Source organism: Adiantum capillus-veneris, chromosome 14 (assembly GCF_014529385.1).
Source record: "Adiantum capillus-veneris isolate H3 chromosome 14, ASM1452938v2, whole genome shotgun sequence".
In the NCBI taxonomy this organism is placed as follows: domain Eukaryota; kingdom Viridiplantae; phylum Streptophyta; class Polypodiopsida; order Polypodiales; family Pteridaceae; genus Adiantum; species Adiantum capillus-veneris.
Genome location: NC_140944.1, coordinates 103,712,304 through 103,730,190, shown reverse-complemented (window position 1 = coordinate 103,730,190; position 17,887 = coordinate 103,712,304).

Below are 17,887 nucleotides of genomic sequence, written 5' to 3'. Positions count from 1 at the left end.
CTCCACCCAACCGTGCTATCTTATAGCCTCCCCTTAGCGTACACACTATCCAGCCGTGTCGCTGGCCTTACCCATAGGACCCATGTCCTTACATTACCCCCCCCTTGGAGAATCATTTTCGTCCTCAAAAATGAAGGTAGGAAAATGTTTCTTAAGTGCAAAGACATTCTCCCATGTAGAACCTTCTTCAGGTCTATCTAGCCATTTTACCAACACCTGTCGTCTGACATGATGTTTGGTGCAAAGCTCATAAGAATCCAAAATCTTTTCGGGCTCATGAGGGATGCTTAGCGGTTCAATAAGGTCAACTAACACACCTGTGTCAATGACATTATCATTTTGTCCTAGCTGTTTTTGTAGACGGCTAACATGAAAAACAGGATGAGCTCATGAGTGCTCTGGAAGAGCTAACATATAGGCCACTTGACCTATACATTTGAGAATGGTAAATGGTCCACTATAGCATGGTGAATGTTTAGTAACTTTTTCCATCTTCAGACTTTTTGAATGCTCCGGAACTTTGAGGAAAACCTTGTCTCCTTCTTTGAAAGTAGCAAGACGATGATGCTCATCTGTGTACTTTGTATATCGATCTTGAGCTTGCTTAACATTCTGTCGAGAAACTCGAAGCATGTCAAAATGGTCTTTGAGAAAATCCTTCACTTGTTGTATCTTCTCCTTAGCCAACCCCACCGTAACGGGTGATCTAGGTTCAAATCCATACAGAAGCATAAATGGACTAAACCCTGTAGTCACATGCTTTGAACTATTATAAGAAAATTCCAACATAGGTAAGTCGTCTTCCCAATTGGTTTTCTTCTTACTAACATACACTCGTAGCATATCCTCTAGCACTTGATTACCTCTTTCTGTTTGACCATCCATTTCTGGATGATCAGCCGTACTTAGATTAAGTTTAGTTTCCAACTTTTGGAACACAGCTCTCCAAAAGTGATTATAGAACTTTCAATCTCTATCACTAATGATACTAGCTAGAAGACTGTAGAGTTTTTATATATGCTCTACAAATAGCTGTGCTAATGCCGGTGTCTTAACCGTAGTCTTAGTGAGAATGAATCGACCCATCTTTGTGAGACGGTCTACAATTACCCAAATGGCATCATGGCCACAATTTGTAGTAGATCTTCAATGAGTCAAAGATGCATAAACAACCTATCAAGGAAATAGAGATTCGGAGAGTCAAATCTGCGGATGTTGCCTCAGAGACAGTGAAATCAACTCAGCGGGCTAGTGATGTACCTTCCACTAGCAATGCTCCAGAGGGAGTGGATAACAATGGTCAAGGAGTGAGACAGTCTACTAGAGTCTCTCATCCACCTGCGTGTTTTGAGCCAGGTCTTGATTACATCATGTTGACCGATTGCGGTCAGCCAAGCTGCTACCAAGAAGCCATGATGACGGATGATGTGGTGAAGTGGGAGCACGCTACGGAATTTGAGTATAACTGGATTGTGGCTAATGACACTTGGGACTTGGTAGAACTGCCAATTGATGCAAAATCTTTACCTTGCAAATGGGTTTACAAGAAGAAATTTACCTCAGGTGATTCAAATCCAAAGTACAAGGCTATACTTGTAGCCAAAGGGTCCAAAAAACAAAAGGGAGTCGATTTTGATGAAATCTTCTTGCCTATGGTCCAGTTGACAATGCTTAGAACCATACTTGGTCTTGTAGCGATTGAGGACATGGAAATTGTCCAAATGATGTGAAAATAGCATTTATTCACGGGGATCTTAATGAGGATGTTTACATGCAGCAGCCTGAAGGGTTTTTTCAGGAGAATGCATCTCGTGAGGAGCTAGTATCTAAGCTCAAGAAGGTACTTTATGGCTTAAAGTAGGGTTAAAGGCAGTGGTATCATAAATTTGATACATGTATGAGGTCTCAAGAATATAAAAGGAGCGAAGAGGATCACTGCTTGTACACAAGAAAGCTAGATGATGGCTCGATGATCATTCTAGTTTTTTATGTTGATGACATGCTTATAGCTGGGAAATTCATTGCGAAAATTGCCAACTTGAAGAAAACACTTAGCAATAATTTTGCAATGAAAGATTTGGGGGATGCTACACACTTTCTTGGCATGCGAATCAAAAGAGATCGCAAACGTCCTATTCTTGAGTTATCTCAAGAAACATACATTGAGAAAGTTTTGCAACATTTTAATATGCAGGGGGGAAAGCCTTAAGTACCCCAATGCAGGAATTCTTGAAACTCAGCAAGCAAGATGCACCCAAATCTGATGTTGAGCGAGCTAAAATGGCTAATTTACCATATTCTTCGGCTGTCGGAAGTCTCATGTATGCTATGGTGGCCACAAGACCAGACATTGCTTTTGCAGTGGGAGTGGTGAGCCGAGACATGGAAAATCTTGGCAGCAAGCATTAGGAAGCAGTGAAGCATATTCTTAGGTACCTCAAAGGTACGGTCGGTAGGTGTTTACGATTCAAGAACAGTGATGCATCCATCATGGGTTATGCGGATGCAGACCATGCGGGTTGTGTCGAAAATAGGAGATTGACATCTGGCTATGTCTTCATATTTGATGGAGCAGCAGTATCTTGGAGGTCATGTCTTCAAGATTGCACGTTGTCTTTCACTATGGAAGCAGAGTACGTTGCATTGTCGGATGCAAGTAAAGAGGCTGTATGGTTATCTCGCTTGGTCAAAAATCTTGGCATTGATGAGACTCTAGTGATATATTGTGATAGTCAGAGTGCTCTTGCATTGGCAAGGAATCCCGTGTTTCACTCCAAATCGAAACACATTGAAGTCAGGTATCATCTTGTGAGAGATTTCTTGGACAAAAAGCTCATTGATTTGGTCAAGGTACACATTGACGACAACCCAACAGATGCTTTGACAAAAGACTTAGCTTTGGAGCGGTTTACACATTGCAGTGAGTTGATGGGTATAGGCTGAAGCCACTAGATTGCTTCATGGTTGTACATACGAGGTCACTTGGCTATATTGGCCTTCAAGTGGGAGTTTGTTGGGATTCAGACCAACTGGTCGGACATCCCACTTACTACTAACCCATCTATTAACTTAACCTTTATACACTTATTCTTTAATACAATAGAATAAGGTGTTGCAACAAGATAACGTTGCTATGTGCTCCACCCAAAGCAGGTCTCTCTCTCTCTTCTCTCACACTTGCACTCGCACATGCTTCCCACGAAACCTTCAAGGAACATGGAGACTACAACCATGATAAAATTAACCATGATAAAATTAAAAGACCATAGTTACAAGGATGTGACATGAACTCCTATTGAAGAGTTCAGTTCAGCTACATTAGCCAAATTTGAACTTCCAGCATGATTAGGCCAGTCCAAACAGCTATGTATGTGTGGAGATTTAGATTGTGGTAGCTTAAAACAAGAGGAATGTATCCTAGAAAGGGATTTAGAAGAAAGACCATATCCATAACCCTTTCCAGAAGAAGCACTAGAGCCTTTAGAATGGAAACACATTGTGGAAACCTTGGATGTGTGTGCTATTGAAGACGGTCCCACTATGAAATTTTGTGATCAAGGTGGTTATGATGTGGTTTCGTACTACATGATCAAGGCCAGTCTAGAAAAAGAAGTCCAACAGAAAGAGTTCTTTGATAAGCATGTGAAAACAATGCATTTCAAAATAGGGTACTACGTCTTGGTGTATTCCCTGAGACAACATTCTAAGAAATTATAAAAGCGAAGGATGGGTCCATTTGTGATTAAAGATCTATCACCAAGTGGATCCGTCAAACTTGCTACATTAGAAGGAGAAAAAATGCCTAGCTGGCTTAATGGATGCAGGATTAAGAAGTATCATATGCCACTAACCCATGACATGCTACAACAGATCCATGTAGAAAAACAACGCGTGAAAGAAAAGACCAGAGTGGGTGACAAAGCTCAAGCATAAGCTAAGGAACGCATTGCAAAACACAAACTTCTACTACAAAAAAGGCTAAAAGGAGGACTGTTGTGAATAAACACAGTGGCTCTAACAGAGATGGAAGAAGATTGGGTGGATCTAATTATTCAAGTTAAAGTGGGAAGCAACCAAGTGTCGGTAAACGCACTAGTAGATTTTGGAGCCCAAGGGAATGTAATTTCTTTGAGCCTATACAACAAGCTTGCTGACAGAGAACAACACACAGCCTAAGAAAATCAAAGGATATGAAGGCTATCATACACGAGCACAAGGCATGAATATAATACCTATACAAATTGGATCCATGGTTTTCCCACAAAAATTTTATGTGGTCAAATATTCTCAATCAAGCCACCAACTATTGCTGGGTCAGCCATGGCAACAAACCTACAATGTTAAGATTGATTAATCATAGGAACAAATTCAACTCCACCATATGAATGATCTTCAGGACATCCAAGGGGGTCTCAACCAAGGGGCATCTATTGAATACAAAGCTGCAATGGAAACCCAAGCCACCGATCAAAGAGCCCACAAAGATAGAGTTCACAACAAAACCCTCAACAACAAGGCCACGAAGAGCCTAACAATGGATCAAAAAATGAAAAATTCACCACGGAATCCTAAAAAATAATGCTCAAATTCTCAAAAACAAGGCCACAAACACGCACACCACTTTGGGATCATAAACCCAAGCAAAAAAGCTTGCAACAAATGATATGGGTTTCCAAAATCGTGGATCAAGCACAGATGGGTCAAGAGTTCATGTGGATTCCCAATAGATGGTGTCTCATGGCTCAAGAAGAACCACAAGCCATGTCCATCCACAAAGGAGACAAGGAAAAGACCAACGACTAAAGAAGCAGCAAAAAGTTAAGAACAGAAACATGCACCCTTCCAGCTCAAGAAACGAACCAAACAACCAAGCTTCCTAAGCATGGTCCAAGTCCACAAGACCCACCAATGAAATCTAGATTCCAAAGCTCTTGCTTCAAGCACAATGACACTAAGTGTAGATTTGTGTCCGAAAGCTCAAAACCTCACCAATAAGAAGAGCAGTTATATCACTTATGTCAAAAACCAAATAGATTTGGCAACCCAAGAGTCTAGTATCCATGGTCAGAACGGAATTCTATAACTTACCTATGAAGAACCGCATACTTCAACTACAACTCAAACTCCATGACATACAATCATTCAAACATGGAGCACCACCTTTGCACCAAATGCCATAAGCCACGGGCTTATCATCCCACCTTATGAACTTTGTCGGCAATCATCCTAGAAGACTTACTATCAGGAGGGGGAGGCATTCAATATGGAAGTTGGAACCCATTGCAAAATGATTTATACATATTATTAAGCATTATTTGACATTGGTTTAAACCTTGTTGCATTTTATTGCGATTTGATTTTTTCCAACAAATGCTAAGTAATGTCCATAAGTACTTAAAGGGGGATCAGGTCATGCAAGGGCCAAAAACGAGAAAAAGCACAAAAGTAGACCAATAATGTCTTAAATGTTTTGTCTATAGCAAAAAGTTTATTTCTCCATTGAGAATAATTTACCTAATATAGGGTAATTTTTGGCTTCGTTGTGATAATTTTGGGGTTTGTTGAAACTTTTTCAGTACCTTTTTGAATTTTCTTCCTAAAACTCTAATAAAAAATCCAAAGAATCAATGGAAATCCAAATCCAAATGATGGAACAAGAGAGACTGATGAAGACACCGTTGAGCTCCAAATGCCAGAACAAGAGGCATGGCTGCAGACACACTGTGCGCAAAGGATCACTCACAAGAAACAAAAATCCAAGAAGGAAGAGGAGCCCTAGGCAAAGGCCGAGGAAGAGCAAAAGCAAAGACAAAAAAAATCCACCCAAGCTTGATGAAAGTTGATAAAACAAGAAAGAAAAGAGCAAGCTCTTAACTTGGCAGTCCTAATAATAAAGACGATCACAGACCAAACCAGCCAAATCGCCAAGCAACCAGTAGATGCTACATTTGGAAAGAAGAAGCAAAGAAGCTAAGGACAATGGCAAGCCAAAAAGTGAATGACCCACCAAAAGAGAGCTCTATCATCACCACGTAGTTGCTCAAGTCCCTATGGACCTATAAGTAGAGGAGCTGCTTCTTGAACAACTAGCAGAGATCCCTATAGCATGGGAAGAGGAAAGGGAAGAGCAACAAGCACCATGAGAAGTGCCACAAGAGAGGCCAGAAAAGTTACGGGCCAAGAGATGGGATTACCACCATCGGAAGCAGAAAGTGAAGATAGGGTCCATGAGCAAGAACAAAAGGAGGAGCCTCCCCTTGAGGATTTGCCACCTTTTGATTCAACAGAAATAGTCAAAGATTCATCTCAAGGCCGACTGCATTGTTAAGGAGGCCCAAGAAACAGTCCAAGAAAAAATCAAGCTTTTAGCGGCAATCACAAAAAAAATTCGACTTGAGGGCTTGCAAAAGAAATGCAAGAAAACCTGACGACAGAAGGATGAGAGAGAGAGAGAGAGAGAGAGAGAGAGAGAGAGAGAGAGAGAGAGAGAGAGAGAGAGAAGAAGAAGAAGAAGGAAAAGGAAAGTAACTAAATGATAAAAAAAACCATCAGTTCTCCCTCCATTGAATATATATGCACCACGCACTCAAGCAGATAATCAACTTAGTGTGCGAGAGGACGGACATAGCATGCAGGATGATGCTAAAGATTTTTTATATGCTATCTTCTCATGTCAACACATTCAGAAACATAGAATCCACACAGATCAAGTGGACTTCATTTTTGGAAGACATTCAAAGGAACCTTCAACATTGACTACTTCGAGATGGACAACATAATCTTAATGCCAATCTACAAGGACTTACGTGCCAGCTTCATTGTCTACACGATACATGAACGTGACATGCCCTACACACGCCTATATCGTAAGCCGAAAGAAGAACAATGGGAGAAGCTTACATTGGGGTGCAACTAATACATGTCAAAAAAATCAAAGACCATGTCATTGCCTCACTAAGCAAAGGTCTTATCAGGGACGACAAGAAGTCGCAAGGGGGGAGTGTTGAGACCGAGCAACAACTACTATGAGTTTTTAGATGTACACTTTGGTAGGAAGAAATCTAGCTACTACATCCTTACCTTGTATAAAATTTCCTACCTAACATTACTTTTGGTGCCTCACAGGCAATGTAAATTCCCGAGCCATCTTTTTGTAAAATCTATTTTGTGGTGAATCCAAGAACATGAATGAGTAAATAATGTCATCAAATTCACTACGAGCTCATACTTTTGTAAAAATCATAGTTTTTATCCTCATCCCACCTCTAGCCCTATATATATGCAGAAAAGCCTCACTTTTGGACACAAATATTGTAACTCACTAGAGAGCTCGTGGTGAAGAACAACCTACACTTGTATGCTCACTACTCTTTGTATGGGTAAGTATTGCTAATGAATATTTATGCATTGCTTCCTCTTATTCTTGGCATTGTGTACATAGACCTTAGGAGGAGCCAAACAATCCGTCATTCATCATTTTTTGTGAAGGTAAGAGGTGGCAAAATTTGCGGTTGCTCACCTATTCAACAGTGACTTTGCAAGTTTTGTTGCTGGAAACCTATTGCCTACAGCCTAGAGATCCCTAATCTCAAGTTTCATGTCATTTGGAGTTCATTTGACCCCTCTACGACCATTAGAGTGAAAGATAGACCGCACGGGAGACTTATCCATTTTCCCCTTTAGTTGCTTCTTGGATTGAGAGTGACACATTTCTCCTCAATGCATTGTCGTTGGGGCAATGCATTTGACGTTTCCATGCACTAGTCGGGTTGACTACCTCTTCGGATTAACATATTTATGCTAGTTTGAGTTCTCGCTAGGTTACTTCGTCCGATCGCGACGTTCCGCCAACATCCCTTAGGAAACTTAGGGTAGGAAGATGGAATCTTGAGAAGAAATTAAGTGAAAGATGGAGGAGTTTAACTCAGTGTTCACACATAAAACTAGCCTTTAATGTATTTTTGAAGGACAAAATCAAAATTCTCAGATGGATAAGAAGCTCATTTAGGAAATTTCCCTGCCTAGTAGCAATAGGCAGTTATGTCTGTCCCAGTTTGTTGATGACACCAATGTTCTATTAAAGAATTTAAAGCATTCCATCACAAAATTTTGGAAGGCAATATCCATTTTTTGCTTAGAGTCTGGGTCTGGAGTGAATCACTCTAAATTAGGTGTAAGGTCATTTCTTTCTCCCATCCCAAATTGGATGCTAGAACAAGGGTGTAAGGTTATTCCAGAAGAACATGTCATAAAATCTAATAACTACCTATCCCAAATGATCTTCTCATATTGAAATAATCATTTAATGTGGGAAAATGAATGGGAACAACAGTTAGAATATAGATATGTGCTTTTAGACCTATCTCAACATGGGATCAAAGGAAGAGAAGACTACATCTCATTGAGGGTCCTAAAAGGAGATGGTCTACCAAAGAGCAATGAGAAAAACATGGAGCTTAAAGGACCTAAGGGTTAGATTCATTAAAGACCTCCAAATGTTAGTGCTAAAAGCCCTTAGACCTAGGACCTTTAGGTACTTTAGACCTTAGGCAAGCTAAGGACGTGCTTGAGGTGCTTAAGCTGAATAAGGTGCTCGAGGTGCTAAATGACTAAGGGGCTTGAGGGGCTTGATGACCAAGTTTCTTGAGGTGTTAAAGTCAAACATGAGCCCTACATAGGAGGGGGTGAGCCCTAAAGGTAAGAGATGAGAGAGAACACACTCTCACACACACTCAAGGCATGCCCAAGACACAAGAGGCATAAAGGACACGTGTCAAGCCCCTAGCCATGTTGCCCTTATAGTATACTTGAATCCTATTGGATGGCATTTAGGGAGGTCCAATGAGAATTTGGATCAAATTAAATAAAGATCTCTCTCTCTCTCTCTCACTCTCTCTCTCTCAAAGGAGGGAAGAGGGACACTTGTCCAAATGCTTTCTCTATTGATAGTTATGACCAAAGCTTGTGATAGGCTAGGCCTTGGCATGGACCAATGGGGTTCAAGCTAGTGCTAGGAGAGAGGGGGTCGACCAAGGCAAGGAAAAGCTCTCACTTTTGGGCATAGTCTCCCACACACTCACACATTCTCCCATGTTTGAGCAAGAACTCCATCTCTTTCTACAAGCTTGAGAAGTAGAGAGACTTCAACAACACCTCTTGGCTATGGAATAAAAATCCAACCAAGAGTCCAGATTCAAAGAAATGATTATCATCTTCTTCATCTTTATTACTAAGCTATGCTATGCTCTAAGAGTAATGATATGTGATGTGAGGTCCCTGTCCCTTGTCGAGAGGAGCGGAGTACCTTTGATAGGTCTCCAATCCCGATAAGGAAAAACCAACGGACATTGCCTTAGCTACTACGTAGCCACGGGCATGAACCTTTAGTGAAGGATTGGTCCTATCTCGCTATGGCGGAGCGTGACCACGATAACCCTATCTAAAAACTATCTATAATCAATTATACCTAAAAGTATAAATCTTAAAGTGACCAACCTGTGCGCTTTTTTCCCCATGTTTCAGAAGCACAGCCACCAAGGTTTGTCTCTTTTAAGATTTATGACTAATAAAAAAAATTCTAGCATTGGAAAGTTACCCGACTCATCGGGTCCACCCGTCCATAGAATGATAACGTCGAGGTATCATTCTCCCATTTTCCACACCACACTCACCCTTCTTTTGTTATCTAATTACTACCACACTGTTTAAACATACATGTTCCTTTACTTTATTTATGATACTGGTTCGTTAAAACAGCCCTTCAAACAATATTACAAACAATTGTCAAACAAGAAGTCGTCCAATTTTAAACCAACAACCCTTGGATTAGGTTCAATCAAGAATCTCTACTGACGCTATTATGTCCGATCGGTATATACATTATTTATAAAAACCCTTGTCCTCATGAGCGTCCCATACCGCTCGACAAGTACTCGTTGTGCTAATCTGGACGTACTCCCGTCACAGAAACAACGGTGCCAATCTGGGCGTCATCCTCACGCCACGGCAAAACAAAACCGCAGTATCGAGCTGGGATAATCTGGGTGTACTCCCACCACAGCATCAGCGGTGCCATCCTGGGCGTCATCTCACGCCTCGGCAACTGCCACATAATACCAGCGCTAATAAGTAGAGAGACTTGAGAAAAACCATACCGAAGGTTTTGGACAAACATTCTTTCCTATAGTAACCAGTTTAACCAGACAATCTTTCCTACTTGTCAAACATATGACGAGTTTCTTGGGGTTAAGTCCCGTGGTTTCGGTCCGTGTTTTCTTTTCATAAGGTAAATAATATATTCCCATGGTCTCGCATATGCAATGATGCATAACTTGAAACTGCAATACTAACCTGTACCATAGCTCCGAATTGTCCAATTGGTGGAGACATAGCATGTTCCGCAGGAGTTCCACCGTTACTTGTACCGGCTTCATGATCATTAGCGCCTTATGTTCGAGCACGCTTTGGAGCCATTTTTTTGTACTACATTTATATTATACACTTAGAACTTTAAATTGGTCAATTTCCCTAGTAATCTCCTTGTTTCCAAAGAGAGTCTATAATTTGAACCCTCGCCAACTCGGATTCACACTTAGTGTTGTTGTTCTACATCTAATTTCTATACATCAAATATTTGCTAATTTTAATTAATCAAAAATTAAGTGTGTAAATTACGAGTGAAAGTTTAGGAATGCATTACTTTTATGCATGACATTTCTAATCCAATTCTAACTTCAATGCTATACTTCAACTAAATCAATTTTTAGTATTATTCATAATTCTATTTAACCTAATTGACAATAACATTGGTGAATGAGAATTTCATCATGTATAATAAGAATATGATGAGTTCTCTTATGTATTAACTTTCAATTAACAATATATAAGTTAATATTGAAGATGTACTAACTAGAGAGAGTAGGTATACTTAGATAGATTAGAGTAAGAGAAAACATACACACACATCTTTTCTAAAGTTAATTGAATCTTACTATCCATTAGAAAGATTAGAGTAAAAGAGAACACACACACATACTTTTCTAAAGCTAATTGAATCTCACCAATCTATTAGAGAGATTAGAGTAAAAGAGAACACACACACACTTTTCTAAAGCTAATTGAATCTCCCCAATCTATTAGAGAGATTAGAGTAAAAGAGAACACACACACATACTTTTCTAAAGCTAATTGAATCTCATCAATCTATTAGAGAGATTAGAGTAAAAGATAACACACACACACACACACACACACATATCCTTCTTAAAGCTAATTGAATCTTACTAATCTATTAGAAGATTAGAGTAATAGATAGCACACACACACACATAACTAATTGAATCTTACTAATCTATTAGAGAGATTAGAGTAAGAGATAGCACACACACACACATAACTAATTGAATCTTACTACTCCATTAGAGATTAGAGTAATAGATAGCACACACACACATAACTAATTGAATCTTACTAATCTATTAGAGAGATTAGAGTATATCCTTCTTAAAACTAATTGAATGCTCAATTAATACGCACCTTATTAGTCCACTAGAGTTTTTGCTCTCTTAGTGGTTTGTGGACGCCTTCTCCCTAAGAGAAGTGGCAGCACTTCGTGAGCGCTATAGAGGTAATCTCTATGTTTAAAGTGTGAGCATGGATGCTCTATTTATAGCAGAAAGAAAAACGTCCAACTTTTTTGTCAAAAAAAATATTTTTTTATAAAAAAATATATTTTTATTTTTTATTTTTTTCCAAAAATCATACCCGTGTTTTTGGTACCCTTGTGGTATCCATGAGCTTGACCACTTTGTCATTATCATCAAAAGATAAGGCCACACAAGCCCCCCCTCATTAAGATTAGTCAAGAGTAGCCTCTCCTTTTTCATGTGACAGTGTGTCCCACTTTGTCCCCTCCTATGTGATCCATGTGCCTTCATTTGTCATCCCTGTGTATTCTTTTGTCTTTATTATTATTTTATTTATTTCCTTAATGATAATTTACTTTACATTTTTAAGTTAAACTTTACAGTCTTATATTAACTTTACAGTAGTAAAAGAAAATTCTACAATCAGTAAATAAGTCTTGCAATAAGTTAGTTAGTGATTCATATAGCTAAACATGTCAGAATTTTGTAGCGTAAATTTTAATTTCTAGGTTTTCTCAACCTACGATTCATAATTTGAACTCGAATATCTTAAATAAGGAGTGATGGTTCAAAAAAATACAAATGCGTAATAGAACTTGTGTGCAATTTGAAAGTAGAGACCTTACAATCTCCCCAACTTAGAATTTGAGATGCCCTCATCTCAAGAACAGTGAAGGGTAATCCTTAAGAAGGGATGTCTCATCTTCCCAAGTAGCATCTTCTATAGGGAAATCCTTCCATAAGATAAGATGTTCTTTGATGGATCTATTCCTAAGCTTTCTCTCTCTGAGTTTCTAGGATAGTATCAGGTTGGAGTTGTAGAACATCTTGAGCAGGTAAAACGATTTGCTCATCATCAAGGACATGGTCAGGGTTATATACATAAGGTTTTAATAGACTTACATGAAATACATCATGCACTTTGAGATGAGAAGAGAGTATTATTCTATAAGCTTGATCACTTACAACCTTGATTATTTCGTAAGGTTCACAATATCGGTAGCTAAGCTTCTTATACCTTCCGAGAGACAGGTTGCTCTTTTTGGGCTTTACTCGTAAGAAAACTTTGTCACCTTCTTTGAAAATCCGATCAGATCTTTGTAAGTCGGCGTACTTCTTTTGTCGATCTTGAGCCGCTTGAATATCCCTTCGAATAGCTTTGGTTTGAGCTTCCATTTCTTCAAGAATTTTCTTTGAGGCTTCTACCCTTATAGTGGGGTCAGAAAAGTTAAGAGGTGATAAACATTCTTGACCATAAAGAGCATTAAAAGGTGTCATTCCAATACTTCTATGAGTAAAGGAATTGTATGCATACTCTACCAAGGGTAGATATTGAATCCACTTGCGAGGTTCTCTATTGCAGTATGTTAGGAAATAAGACGTAGCTAAATAGATAATTGAGTAGATTACTTAATGGAGAGAGAAAAATTTATATACACGAGATTATAGAGTAGAGAGAGAGAGAGTACACACGATATACGTGGTTCACCCAATGTGGGCTACGTCCACGGGAAAGCAGCCACTCAATGGCTTTAGTACTTCAAAAACAAGAAGTAGTTTACAAAGGGATTATACCCTTAATGGAGCTCCCGCCTTGCTTCACTCTCACCACCTCACACTCACCTTGTTGCATCAACTTCACACTATGAAATGTGTGTAGAAATGGCCTCCTTTTATAGGCCAAAAGGGCTGCCCTCTCTTATGAGAGACAGCCATGTGTAGTCGCCCTTGTGCGAATAAGTCCAAATCGGACCCTCCAATCCGCCCATGTGTGGCCGCCCTTGAGAAGACAAGTCCGCTTTTGAATTCGGCCACCGGCCATTGACTTCCAACCACCGGCCACTGGCCATTGACTTCCCACCACCGGCCATCGGCCATTGACTACCGGCCAACGGCCAACCGACCGGTTGTTTTCCAACCACTTTTCGGCCGCCATCCGGCCATAATATTTCGGCGAAAAAGAATAATCCGGCCTTTAAAGTTGCCCCTGATTCTTGTCCGTGAAAATTTTGGTTTTCGGTGAGTGATTTTCCTTCACGCACGATGGCTTCTCCTCATAATGGGGGCTTTACAAATGTGCGCTTTTACCACAAAAAATTACAAGGGTAAATCAGGCTCCATACTTAACAATCTCCCACTTGGAGACTGATCTCCAAACCAAACCTGTGACTGCTTTCCATTCTGGCTTCTTATCCTTCAATGCCGATTGAAGATGAGCAAAAGCTCAACTTCTCCTTGTTGACCACCTTTGTAAACATGTCTGCAGGATTTTCACTTGTATGCACCTTTCCTAGCTTTAGTTGTCCCTCTTCCAAAAGAGTGCATATGAAGTGATATCTCACCTCAATGTGCTTTGTCCTTGAACGAAAGGCTGAGTTCTTCGCAAGATGGATAGCGCTTTGGATATCACTGTACAAGACACAATTGTCTTGTTTGAATCCAAGCTCTTCTAAGAATCTGTGAAGCCACAGAATTTCTTTGCTTGCCTCCGTCATTGCTACATACTCTGCTTCCGTGGTAGAAAGTGAAACCACTTTCTGCAGCTTTGAAGCCCAGCTTACTGCTGTGCCTCCAACCGTGAACACATAGCCAGTAGTGCTTCTTCGAGTATCTTTGTCACCTGCCATATCTGCATCAGCATACCCTTCTAGAAAAATATCAGTTCCTCCAAAATACAAAGCATTTGTTGTTGTCCCTTTTAGATACTTAAGTATCCACTTCACAGCTTGCCAATGCTCTTTACCTGGGTTGTCCATGAACCTACTCACAACTCCCACTGCATGTGCAATGTCTGGCCTTGTCCAGACCATAGCATACATTAGAGAACCTACCGCTGCAGCATATGGAACTTTAGACATATAGGATATCTCCTCTTGTGTCTTTGGACACATATCCTTCGTTAGTTTAAAATGACCAGCCAAAGGTGTAGAAACTGGTTTTGCATTTTGCATTGCAAACCTTTCTAGTACCTTCTTGATGTAATCTTCTTGAGATAGCTTTATTGTCTTCTTCGTCCTGTCCCTTGATATTTTCATACCAAGTATCCTCTTTGCAGCACCTAAATCTTTCATTGAAAAAGATTTGGACAGCTGCTCTTTTAGTTCTTTGATGTCATGCATGTTAGCACTTGCAGTCAACATGCCATCAACATACAACATTAGGATGATGAATTTCCCATCTCCCAAATTCTTCGTGTAGACGCAGTGATCCGAGTTGCATCTTGTGAATCCATGATCCAACATCCATCGATCAAACTTCAAGTACCATTGTCTTGATGCTTGCTTTAAACCATACAAGATCTTGTTTAATCTGCAAACCATTTTCTCCTTACCTTTTACTTCATACCCCTTTGGTTGAAGCATGTAGATTTCCTCCTCTAAGTCACCGTGAGGGAATGCCGTATTTACATCCATTTGCTCGAGATTTAGATCATGAGCAGCCACAAGGCTTAAGACAAGCCTAATTGAGTTCATTTTTACAACAAGAGAAAATATTTCATTGAAGTCAATACCTTTCTTTTGAGAAAAACCTTTTACCACAAGCCTAGACTTGTACCTTTTCTTCCCACCTTCTTCTTCCTTTAGCTTGTACACCCATTTGTTTTGAAGTGCCCGCTTACCTTTAGGCAACTCAACCAGCTCCCATGTTTGGTTGCGATGTAGTGAGTCCATCTCCACTTGCATGCTCTTCGTCCATTCTTCTTTGGATTCATGTTGCTTAGCTTCTTCATATGATTCCGGCTCTCCAAAATCTGAGATCAAGAGATGGTTGAAGGAAGGAACAAACCTTTCTGGAGGTCTACTTGCTCTTATAGATCTTCGGGGAATAGGTTAAGGCTCCTCATTTGGTTGACGTTGTTGCACATTGTCACCGTTTGCTGTCCTTGAGTCTTCACCGTCCTCAAGCTCCATGTACTCATCACCTGTTTCTTTTGTTTGTTTTCTTTCCAAGTAATCTTTGTACATATTTTGTTCGTTAAAAATTACATCCCTACTCCTTAAGATTTTACCATCTTCAGGATTCCATAGGCGATACCCAAAGTCTCCTTCTCCATAGCCAATGAAGAAACACTTTTTGGACTTTGCATCTAGCTTTGATCTTAGGCTTCTATCTATGTGCATGAAAGCCTCACACCCAAACACTTTGAGAAATGCATAATTCACCGGTTTACCTGTCCATGCCTCTTCTGGAACTCCCCCATCCAATGCCGTTGAGGGTGACCGATTGATTAAGTACACAGACGTACTTACAGCTTCCGCCCAAAGCTCAAGCGGTAGGCCTGCATGTAGCCGCATGCTTCGTGATCATTCCATAATTGTCCTGTTCATCCTTTCCGAAATCCCATTTTGTTGAGGTGTCCTTGGGGTTGTCCTTTGCCTCCGAATGCCATTGCTAGCACAAAAGCTTTCAAAAGCTTGGCTGCAATATTCGCCTCCATTGTCGGATCTGAGGCATTTAACCTTAGTACCTGTTTCATTCTCCACAAAGGCTTTCCACCTTTGAAATATGGAAAATACATCGGATTTATTCTTCATGACATAAACCCATGTTTTTTTAGTCACATCGTCTATGAATGACATAATGTTCACAGAACTCTAAGTCCACTTCTTTCAAACGTGGTAGAAGCTTCTTTGTTTGAAGGATTTGCATTCCTTTGGCACTCATATGCCCAAGTCGGTAGTGCCACACCGCACTGTCAACTTCTGTAGTTGCTGCACACGCTGAAGGTTGTGTGCTAACAGTACACAAGTAAAGTGTACCGACTTTTTCTCCCTTGGCAACCACCAAAGATCCCTTTGAGATCTTCCACCGTTTGTTTCCGAATGCAATGTTGTGACCTTCACCGTCCAATTGTCCTGTAGAGATCAAATTTTTGCGAAGAGAAGGAACATGCCTAACATCTTTAAGCTTCCATTCATTTCCGTTAGCAGTTTTGACAAAAATTGTACCTTTGCCGACAATCTCACAAGCTTCATCATCTCCCAAGTATACATACCCAAAATTACCTTTGGTGTAGTCTTGGAAATGTTGCTTGTGTGGTGTCGGATGGAATGAAGCCCCGGAATCTACTATCCAGGAATCAGACACATTGTCTAATGAGAGAATTAGAGCATCTTGCTCTACTTTACCTGCCACATTGGCCTCCGATGTTGGCTTGTTGTCTTGAGACTCTGTCTCCTTCTTCTTCTTGGACCAGCAATCCTTCTTGACGTGGCCCTTCTTGCCACAGTTCCAACATTCAAGAACTGACTTTGTGCGTGACTTGCTCCGCCTTGAGCGATCACGACCCTTTTGGTTTTTGAACCTCTCCTTAAGCCTTCCTCTTGTTTCCACTGATAGCATCACTTGATGATTCTCCTGTGCTTCTCCTTCGCATTTCCTCGCTTAGGAGAACACCCACAACATCATCAAACTTAAGAGTATTTGTACCAGAGATAGAATTACTTACAGCCATCACAAGGCTGTCCCAACTATCCGGTAGAGATGATAGTATAAGGAGAGCTCGCACTTCGTCATCGAAATTGATTTTCACTGATCGAAGTTGACTTATGTTTGTGTTAAAGTCATTTAGGTATTCTGCAACTGAACCATTCTCTGCCATCTTTAGATTGAACAAGCGCTTCATAAGAAATACCTTATTGGATGCCGATGGTTTCTCGTAGAAGTCGTCAAGTGACTTCATCAAGTCCTCCGTGGTCTTCATCTCCGAAACATTGAAGGCCACCGTTGACGCCAAGCTTAATCGGATTGTTCCCAGTGCCTTTCGATCAAGGACAATCCATGCTTCATCTGCCATTGTTGCGGGCTTCTTCTCAAGACCGCCTAGTGGCAAATGGAGGTCCTTCTGGTAGAGATAGTCTTCAATCTGCATCTTCCAATGTTGGTAGTTTTTGCCGTTGAACTTCTCAATCTTGAGCTTCCCTTCCTCCGCCATAACTCCCACTCAATTCAAGGAATCCTTTCCTTGAGATAATTTAGCTACGAGCAAACCTTGCTCTGATACCAGTTGTTAGGAAATAAGACGTAGCTAAATAGATATTTGAGTAGATTACTTAATGGAGAGAGATAGATTTCACACACAAGAGATTATAGAGTAGAGAGAGAGAGAGAGAGTACACACGATATACGTGGTTCACCCAATGTGGGCTACGTCCACGGGAAAGCAGCCACTCAATGGCTTTAGCACTTCAAAATAAGAAGTAGTTTACAAAGGGATTAAACCCTTAATAGAGCTCCCGCCT